We start from the raw sequence: 10,172 nt of genomic DNA, 5'->3' as shown, positions 1-10,172 counted from the left end.
AGAAACTATACCATGTAAATAGGAAACTATACGGTTTTTAAAAACTACTAATCTCAACCACTAGATCCAAGATCCAAGGGTCTAGATCTCTTCTTATGCTTCTCACAAAACTATTGTTTTTTACATTAACCCTACCCTATATATATATATGTATATATAGGTATTGGATCATTTCATAAGTTTTTTTACAACGAGAAGTGCGAGAAGTGAATGTGTAACTCCATTGATCCCTAATTTCATTCTCTTTCTTATGTGTAGGTGCGTTGTGTAGGTGCATATGTATGTGTGTAGGTAGGTATGTTTGTATATGTGTACGTATGTTTGTATATGTGTATGTATGTTTGTATGTGTGTAGGTACATAGGTTTGAATGTGGCTCGGTACATTTATATGTTTTTAGGTAGGTTTAAATGTGTAATTAAGACATAAATACAACCAACCCACATATATGTTTGGAACATCATATGAAATGGAGTGAAATTAAGGATTAATGGAGTTATATCTTCACTTCTCGCACTTCTCACTGTAATATCACTTCTCGCAAGATCCATCCTCTATATATATATGTGTGTGTGTGTTGTGTGTGTAATAAATTGAATTCGAATTTCGAATCGAACGAATAATAAATCATAAATTCGTATTCAATTACTATACTCGAATACGAATTTTTTAAAAACGAATTCGAATCGAAGCGAATTTCAAATGTTTCTAATTCGAATCAAATTCTGAACAACCCTACTAGTCACTACAAATTAGAGTATTACACCGACAAGCATATGTGTCACGTATTTGTCGAAGAAGACACGAATCCTCATGAATTTATGGAAAACCAAACGTTTCTAAAGACTTCACCATCATATCAACGTTCACGCGCTTATATATTACTGGCGAAACATTACCACCTTCGAAAGATTACCTATGGTTATTTTGAACCCACAACTTTCGTCTTTGTTAATACAAGGGTTTATGGTCCACTCTCGTAATAATCTGTCGGTGATTAAGGAAGGGCATCGACGGATTTTAGAACATTAGTTTTGTTTATATTATATATGTCGATGATACACTCGTTCCCACAAATGAAATCGATCATCGACTTTTTCGTTGATTGATACTTGATAGTATCTTCTTTCGGTAATGCATTATTTGATGCCAGTTATATGTTCATTTAGTTTATGATTAATTTCCTTATTAATTAACTCACTACATTTTATATATAAAATAATAACAAAATGGTTTGGTTAAAACTTGGTTTTAAAATGTTGTATAAAATTAAATTTTCTGTTTTTGAATACTGAAATGGGGTTAACATACGGTGGGATAAAAGGTGCAAAGTCAATTTCATGAAATTGGAAGGTAAAAAAAACTAACTTTACACATCAACCTGTTACATGTGGAGATGAATTTGCAACTTGTACGTAAGTTGTGGATCCCAAAAACTTTAATAGATCTTTTTTATTTTATTCTGTTCTAAGATATTTCTTCAAAATATAATACTTAGGCTATGTGTAGTGGAGGGGCTACAATTAAGGGCGAATTGTGACACGTGACGCCCAATCAGCATGGAGTGGAAATTTGTTTTTGGGGTGTAATGGTGTAGAGGCTACAAGTTGGGCCCACAGTGTGTTATTTTATTATTTTCTTTTTATAACTAAACTAATTAAATAATAACCAATTTATTTAAATAATTAAATAAAAATGCATTAAAATTAAAAAGAAATACAAAAAAAAAAAACATACCTAAAAAAATACATAACTAAAAATATTAAAAAACATAACTAAAGAGAAGAATAAAAAAACATAACTAAAAAAAAGAAACTAATATTTGTAATATTCGCGCATTTTTTCACATTGGCGTTGCATCATTAATGCGGCATCCTCGTGAAACCCCTCCGCTTTGAGGGATTCGTAGTCCTCTTTCATTTGTTTTAATTCGAACGTCTGGTTCAGCTTTTCTTGTTGTTTGTTGGATGCTCGAATGTCGGCTCCAATTACGGTGGCATTTGTTTCCAAACGACCGACCAACTCGTTTATTTCAACGGGCTCCGTATTGAATCGTGTTGACGACGAACCTTCCCCCTTATTTTTCCTCGATCTCCCGCGTGGTCGAGGCAACTCCTCTACCTCATATTCGTCGGGTATATTCAAATCATCGGCTAAATTGACCGTGTCGTCGAGGAAGAAGCTACGAGCATCGGAGGGTGTGTTTGGTGTGCTCGGATTTGTCGAAGACGATGTGTAGGTCCGGGGACTCCTTTGTTCCATAGCCCTGGGGCTATTTACAACTATCCAATTAAGAATTCTCAGATGTACTAGTACTAGCAGTGCATCAAAGATGCAGTCATCGATTCTACCGAGAGGCCACAATTGCTGCGAGCAAACATATTAATGACGAGGAACGCGTTTTTGTTATGCTACTAATACTTGTACTTGCTCTGCTATTCTGCCCCATCCTGGCTGAGGAAGAGTTACGGGCGCGTAAAACAAAAAAATACGCTGATGGGGGACGGGCATACCATACTATGTGTAATGCTTCACTCATTTACGATAAATAATAAATAAAAAGTCCATTCCATTTCGACAAAAGACCCACACCCAAGTTCCATAGCCCGCTATCCCGATCTTGAAGGCCGGGATGAGCCGACTCGTCCGGCGGCCGGAACGGTTGGTACCACATTCCATTTCGAGCAACGACGTAGCTTTTCCCAAGAACTCAAATACTTGAACGGTTTCCCGGGGCCGCTCAACAGTGTGACCCTGAGCTCGAAAGTCGCTTATAATGTCGACGTCGTTATTTCCGCTACGCCAGCCGGACCCCTTCAACCGGTTAATTATCCCGGAAATTTTTTGACAATCAGCGTTAAGCCCCTTCCAGTGGGCTTGAACCGCTTCTTTTCCCCGGTAGTCTTCGGGTTTACCGGTTATCGCGAGCCAAGCTTCAAATACTTTCTTCCAAAACACCCGGGTGGCTTGAAAGTTAGCTACAAATTAAATTTATTTGTAACAATTAGTATATATTTTAATAAACACTAAATACATTTTTAATAAATACTTAATATTAAAAAACTTACCGACGTCGGGATTCTCCGAAATGTTAATCCAAGCCCTTGCAAGGGCCACCTCCTCCTCCTCCTCCTCCTCCTCCTCGTTCCAATGCTTGTATGGATCACGTTGCGCCATCGTCTCCCCCGGTTGTTTTTTTTTTGTGTTTACGGGTCGGCTTCTTGCTTGAACCGGAGGCCCGTGACGTTTGCGTATCCGGTACCGACTCCGGTGGTGTAGACCCGAACGCCGGCATTGTGTTTTGGGGGCTGAGAAAGTTGGCGTACATGTTTAGGTTCGGGTCGGAAAGTTGATACGGATAGCTCGGTTGGTTCGGTTGGCTCGGTTGGTTCCATTGTAAGTTCGGTTGGTTCGGTTGACTTGATTGCGAACCATACGTTTGACCGAAAGTAGGGAATTGGTAGTTCGGTTGGTTCGGTTGGCTCGATTGCGAACCATACGTTTGACCAAAAAGAGGGAATTGGTAGTTCTGTTGGTTCGGTTGGCTCGATTGCGAACCATACGCTTGACCGAATCCAGGGAGTTGGTAGTTCGGTTGGTTCGGGTTGTTTCTAGGATTTATTTTGTTTATTTTTTGTAAGAAATTGGGTATGATTTGTGTATAAAATGGATATAAAATGGAGAAGAAGGGTGTATATTTATACATATATATATATATATATATATTGTTTAATTTTTTTTTAAATTTGACCGTTTCACAACGGTCCTTTTGTAAGGCCCCGAACCCGGTAGCCCTACTTTAGCGTCGGATTTACTCATAAACACAGTTCTTCAAATCAGAGTTTATTAAAACTTTTCGCGGAATATAAAACATCAATCATTTGTTACAAAACATTAAATCTTTTCTTTGATACCATAACACAAAACTTTATATTTAAAACATCTTTACTTCTTTCTTCAGATGCCAGCCGTTCAATCCATGCCGTGTGTCATCCTCATGCTAACTCTATAATCAGCTCACCTGCGTGCATACTAAAAGTTAGCTACGCTGAGTGAGTTCTAGTTAATCAAGCAACTGATCATACAACCACTTCATACACTATATATACGTATCCGAAGACACATAGTCCACTGTCTAACATGCCACTGCTTAACCACTTAATTACCCCTACAGCTTAGCCACTTAATTACAAAGGCACGTATAGGCTTTCCCTATCACGCACTCACGCTATGCCACTTAATAACGAAGGCACGCATAGGCTTTCCCTATCACGCACTCACGCTATGCCACTTAATAACGAAGGCACGCATAGGCTTTCCCTATCACGCACTCACGCTATGCCACTTAATAACGAAGGCACGCATAGGCTTTCCCTATCACGCACTCACGCTATGCCACTTAATAACGAAGGCACGCATAGGCTTTCCCTATCACGCACTCACGCTATGCCACTTAATAACGAAGGCACGCATAGGCTTTCCCTATCACGCACTCACGCTATGCCACTTAATAACGAAGGCACGCATAGGCTTTCCCTATCACGCACTCACGCTATGCCACTTAATAACGAAGGCACGCATAGGCTTTCCCTATCACGCACTCACGCTATGCCACTTAATAACGAAGGCACGCATAGGCTTTCCCTATCACGCACTCACGCTATGCCACTTAATAACGAAGGCACGCATAGGCTTTCCCTATCACGCACTCACGCTATGCCACTTAATAACGAAGGCACGCATAGGCTTTCCCTATCACGCACTCACGCTATGCCACTTAATAACGAAGGCACGCATAGGCTTTCCCTATCACGCCCTCACGCTATGCCACTAACACCCCTTACTAGACTCCTGCTACTTCTAACACACTCTACCTGCTACTTCTAACACACTCTACCTCAACCTGCCTTGGTCACACTCATATTAGTTTAGTATTTACGTAGTGAACAAGTCACATCACAACATTCATACCCACTATCAACCACTTGGCAATCACTATCCTTGGCGATACGTGCAATATCCGAAGATCGTTCACGTACCGACCAGCATTATAAATATATACCTCATATAACATCTATAGCATACACTTACCACTTAAAGTAAGTGTATTCACACTTCACATCGAGTATTATTAGGGCTCGGTACCCTTTTCGTAACCATACAACCATACATTATCATTTCTTTCTTCTACTATCTCTATCATGTTCATACACATAAACATACATAACATACTTACCTTACACATAGCGTTACAACCTGACAGTACGTGCAATATCCGAAGATCGTTCACGTACCATCAAGCAATCATTCATACATATCATATCATTCACATAAGGCATACACTTATCTCTTAGGATAAGCGTATTAACAAACATATTGAGTATGCACACAGCCCCGAAAACATAACACATAAATGGGGCTAGAAACTCACCTGAATTCTGCTTCTTTTTCTGATAGCTGTAAATCCCTTCCTTAACTGAGCTCGGCCGACTGTACAAGTTACACGTATCAATACTCGTCTGATCTAATCTGGTGGCCTAGTATTAGCTTACTTTAACTTATCGCTTTTAATTTATCTCATAAACGAACTTCACTTCAGGCGAAGTTAACCTTAGGCGAACTTGGCTTCAGGCGAAGTTAAACCTTAGGCGAACTTGTCTTCAGGCGAAGTTAAACCTTAGGCGAACTTGGCTTCAGGCGAAGTTAAACCTTAGGCGAACTTGGCTTCAGGCGAAGTTATCCTTAGGCGAACTTGGCTTCAGGCGAAGTTAAACCTTAGGCGAAGTTACGCTTGAAGGCGAAGTTACGCTTGAAGGCGAAGTTCATCAGGCGAACTTAATCTTGCAGGCGAAGTTATCGCGCTGCAGATCTGTTTGCCCATAACTCCTTCGTTTCTTAGCCAAATAACTCGATTTTGGTACCCACGGAATCGTATGATCGGCGCCTACAAACCCCAACCATCAAATCGGCCTAAAATCGACGTTTTAGGGGTCCGATTTGGGCAGTTTGGGTTTCGGGTCCGGTTAACCCATCCAATCCTAACCATTTTCAGTAATATAAGCTTTGTTGGATTTGTTCTTACCTTACCAACTCCGATCTACCAACAAAATCTCGGGTCTCGGCTCCGAATCTTGATCGGTTAGAATGTGTGTGTGTTTTGAGTGTGTGAAGAAAGAAGGTGGAAATGAAAGATTGGGTTTGGGATGGGATATTTATATCCCTCTAAGCCCACGGACCCGAGGCCCATTCTCACTTAACCCATCTTACGCAATCTAAGCCCAACTCCCTCCTTACTTGACATTAAATAATTAACAACGTGAAAACACTAAACATAACTTTCTTTATTTATAATTAAAATTTTGGGATGTTACACCTTTAAATATAATATTATTATTATTCTTCTCCATCGGCGACAAATATATGCCGCCCCCGCCCCTTTTCGCCCAATTATCGCCGGGGGGCGGTGTTCTTCCCAATTATCGCCCCAATTCGCCCAACATTGCCGCCCACTACACTCGCCCTTAGTGGTACATCTAAAAGAAACTAATTGTTTTATCAGTTATACTTTTAAAGTCAGTGTCATATAATAATAAGGCTGTTATTTTATCCTTAACCCGAAACCCAACCCGAATAGCTATTAACATGACCCGAAAGTACTTGTACTTATGAAACCCGAACCCGAATCTTACAAACTCGAGTGCAACCCGAACTAATACGAGTCGAGTACCAAGTACTTTTTTATGGGTTTCGGGTATACCCGAGAAACCCGAATAACCCATTTGACTAAGTCTTTAATTCAATTATATTATATCCTACCTTGGCATATTCAACTCATTGCTAGTGATATGTGAAATTATATTAGTTTTAAAATATCAAGTGGCTCAGAGAAAATTTTTACATTACATCATATTGTTATATAGTATGTTTTAAAAACGTCATATATAAATATTACTCAATTTCTCTTATATATAAAAAAGGAACTACGTTGCTATCCTAAAACTGTATGTATATTTAATAAGAAAAACAAATCATTTTTTATCTGTGTTAAGGTAACTGGTCTTTAATCGGTGTTAAAAGAACTAATTGTTAAAAGACTCTGTATTTTGGGTTATATGGTTTGTTGTTTGCTTATGTAAGTTATATTTTAAATATTATATATTTGCTAGTATTTTAGAATATATATACACTTTTAGTTTTTTAGGTCAAACACTCGAAACCCGATTAACCCGTACTTATAAAACCCGAATCCGAATACCCCGAACCTGAGTAACCCGGGAGAGATTAGGATCGAGTATGAGTACTTAAAATAAAATTTTTAAATCCGAGAAACCCGAATATAATAATATTATGCATGCTTCATTGTATTAGTGTCACCCTTCAAAATATTATGGTTGGTGCAAAATTTGTTTAGATTTTGGTTACAGAAAGATATAATAATAATAATAATAATAATAATAATAATAATAATAATAATAATAATAATATTTTAACACGTTTAAGAGTTATGATTTTGTCATGAATATCCATATTTTCATACACATGCATGCGTACATGTAGTGTATATTGCGAAATATAGGTAGGTTTCTTTACCATTTTCATGATGAAATATGCAACTTGTAAGCTAGTTACCATGCAAAACGACCACTCACATCCACCAGCCCCCACCAACATACTTCTATATACTTCTATATTTCTTGGTTTTAAGAAGCGTGAAGCGCACAAAAACGATAGGGTCAATAGATGAGGTGCAAAGAGCAAAAGCGAGCGAGCTTTTCATGCGCGTGGCGCAAACTGCTAACGCAATTTTTGTTATGTATACCATATATTTTTAGCATCAACCCAAAATATAGCTTTAAACAACATTTACGTATGATGTAAAAACATCTGGATGCAAAAAAAAAAAAGTTATCGTGTACGCGTACGTAGCGCGCGCTTTTTGCGCCTCAATTGTGCTTCCTATACTAAAAATTGTTATAATATGAACAGATCAAAGTAAATAATATATATATATATATATATGTGAGAGAGAGAGAGAGAGAGAGAGAGAGAGAGAGTAAATGGGTTGACCTTTTGTGAACATGAATTTAAAGTGTTGTGATGTCATTATCATGTATTTGTGGCGAGGCGCTTGTATGACTCCGTGACGAGCAAATCAACTCCGCTCTCGGGGGACTTGGTGACTTGCTCGGTGCCCTTCGGTTCATAAGCTACAATTTAACAAAAAAAACATTTATAGTAAATATTGATATACTAAAATATATTTTAACATATAAACAAGAATATAATCTTATTGTTTCCAAGACCATTGAACGATTTGATGAACCAACGTCTTAACCTTATCAACTTCACTTTTTTATGTTACATTGTAGACATAAACATCTTTATATTAATCAACAATGTCATCCACGGGAACCTTGACACAATCTACCATTTCCATTATTGGCTTAAAATGTAAAACCGCACACATGGTCGGCCATGCCATACCGGCCTTCGGCCATCTTCACTTGTGAGTCACCCACATTTATAGCAACTCACATCGGTTTGGCTCTGCAAAACCATTCAACATTTTTTATATATATATATATATATATATATATATATATATATATATATATATATATATATATATATATATATTCCCATGATAGGTGGATAGTTGACCGGTCCATCACACGTGTCCACTTGTTGTACCGAGATATTTGGACCACAAGCCTTAATCTCTTGTACGATATGAGATAAAAAAAATGATAGTGAAAAACACATCTCTAGTTCACAAATATAACATAAATTTCTTTTCCCCATTTATTAAGTCGTTCTACGACAATAACTTTTGAGTGAATGTTGTTAAGAAACAAATATAGCTTTGCGATTGTATTTCGGACGCTAACTATTGGGTAAAAATCTATGAATTTTTATAGGAATCATATGTGTCATCAAAACATGACAATCATGAGATTTCATGTCAAGCAATTTACGGTCTTTCAATGACACAAATATTTTAATGTTTGAAGAATATGTTGATAGAACCTTAATATCATGTAAACATTGACAAAGTTGCCTTCTTTATTCTAGTGTTGTATTTATAACAAGCAAGTGGTAGATGAATATGGTCACCTATTTGTTTCGGGGCAAGACTAACCATCCATCTTTTTCACACCTCAATAAACTCTTTTCTTAATCTTAAAAGCATCAACAAGTAATTTTAACAATTTCATGCATTTTATAGTTTTTATTTTGATTTTAGTTGAATATTCATAATTTGTTATTAATGACCATGAAACTTTTATAATAAAAATATTATATTTTGGTTTAAGAATCATTATAATCATGGATATCCAAGATAAACACTTTGAGTTTCTAAATTTGGATCAAATCTAGTAATTTTGCAAATAAAGCATGAATATTTATCTAAATCTTATTATCCATTGATCATCATAAACTTTTAGACGCTTTCTTTTAAATATAATGATTTATACAAAATTGTTTAATTTAAATATTTTCTTAAAATAGTATTAATATACTTGATATCTTTAAATAATTAACTGAGTAAATTAATTATTGTTTTTTCTTCAACGTAAATCGGTATGTATAATTTCTTCAAAATAATTCATGAAAAACCTTACACTAATTAATTAGTAAATTAATATATTAGGTTACTCGAAAAAAACATTTAATCATAAATTGTTTTAATATTATTATTTAACCTTGTATTAATAAGTTACAATTATTCATTTACAAATCATTATTCAACTAATAAATATCTAATTTATTTATATAAACTTTAATTCATCTTAGTTATATTCATTTTAAATAAAAAATCTTTAAGTCCCAATTTGTCGTAGTATCTTTTCATTTAGACTCGTTATTAAAATATAGCATACGTATTTACTTGTTTAGAATAATCCGTTCTGATTCTCCGCCTCTTTTATTCGACTCGTTCAACTATCATCATCATTTTCAAGGTGAGTGTCATAATCCCTGTTTTCATAATTTTAACATTTTTTTGGGTGTAGCACGTTACAATGTTCTCGTTTGTTTATACTCTTTGGTTACCAACCAATTCGCAACAATGGTGTGCATGTTAATAATAGTTTTTTCGTATGTTTATGATGACTATACGTGAATATCTGCAATGTGTTTACTATTTTTTTGGTAACTTCTCGCAATTCAAAC

Source organism: Bidens hawaiensis, unplaced genomic scaffold, assembly GCF_021521415.1.
Source record: "Bidens hawaiensis isolate Kalapana, Puna unplaced genomic scaffold, B.hawaiensis_p1.1 tig00020125_1, whole genome shotgun sequence".
NCBI classification, from domain to species: Eukaryota; Viridiplantae; Streptophyta; class Magnoliopsida; order Asterales; family Asteraceae; genus Bidens; species Bidens hawaiensis.
Note: the sequence above shows the minus strand (reverse complement) of the source record.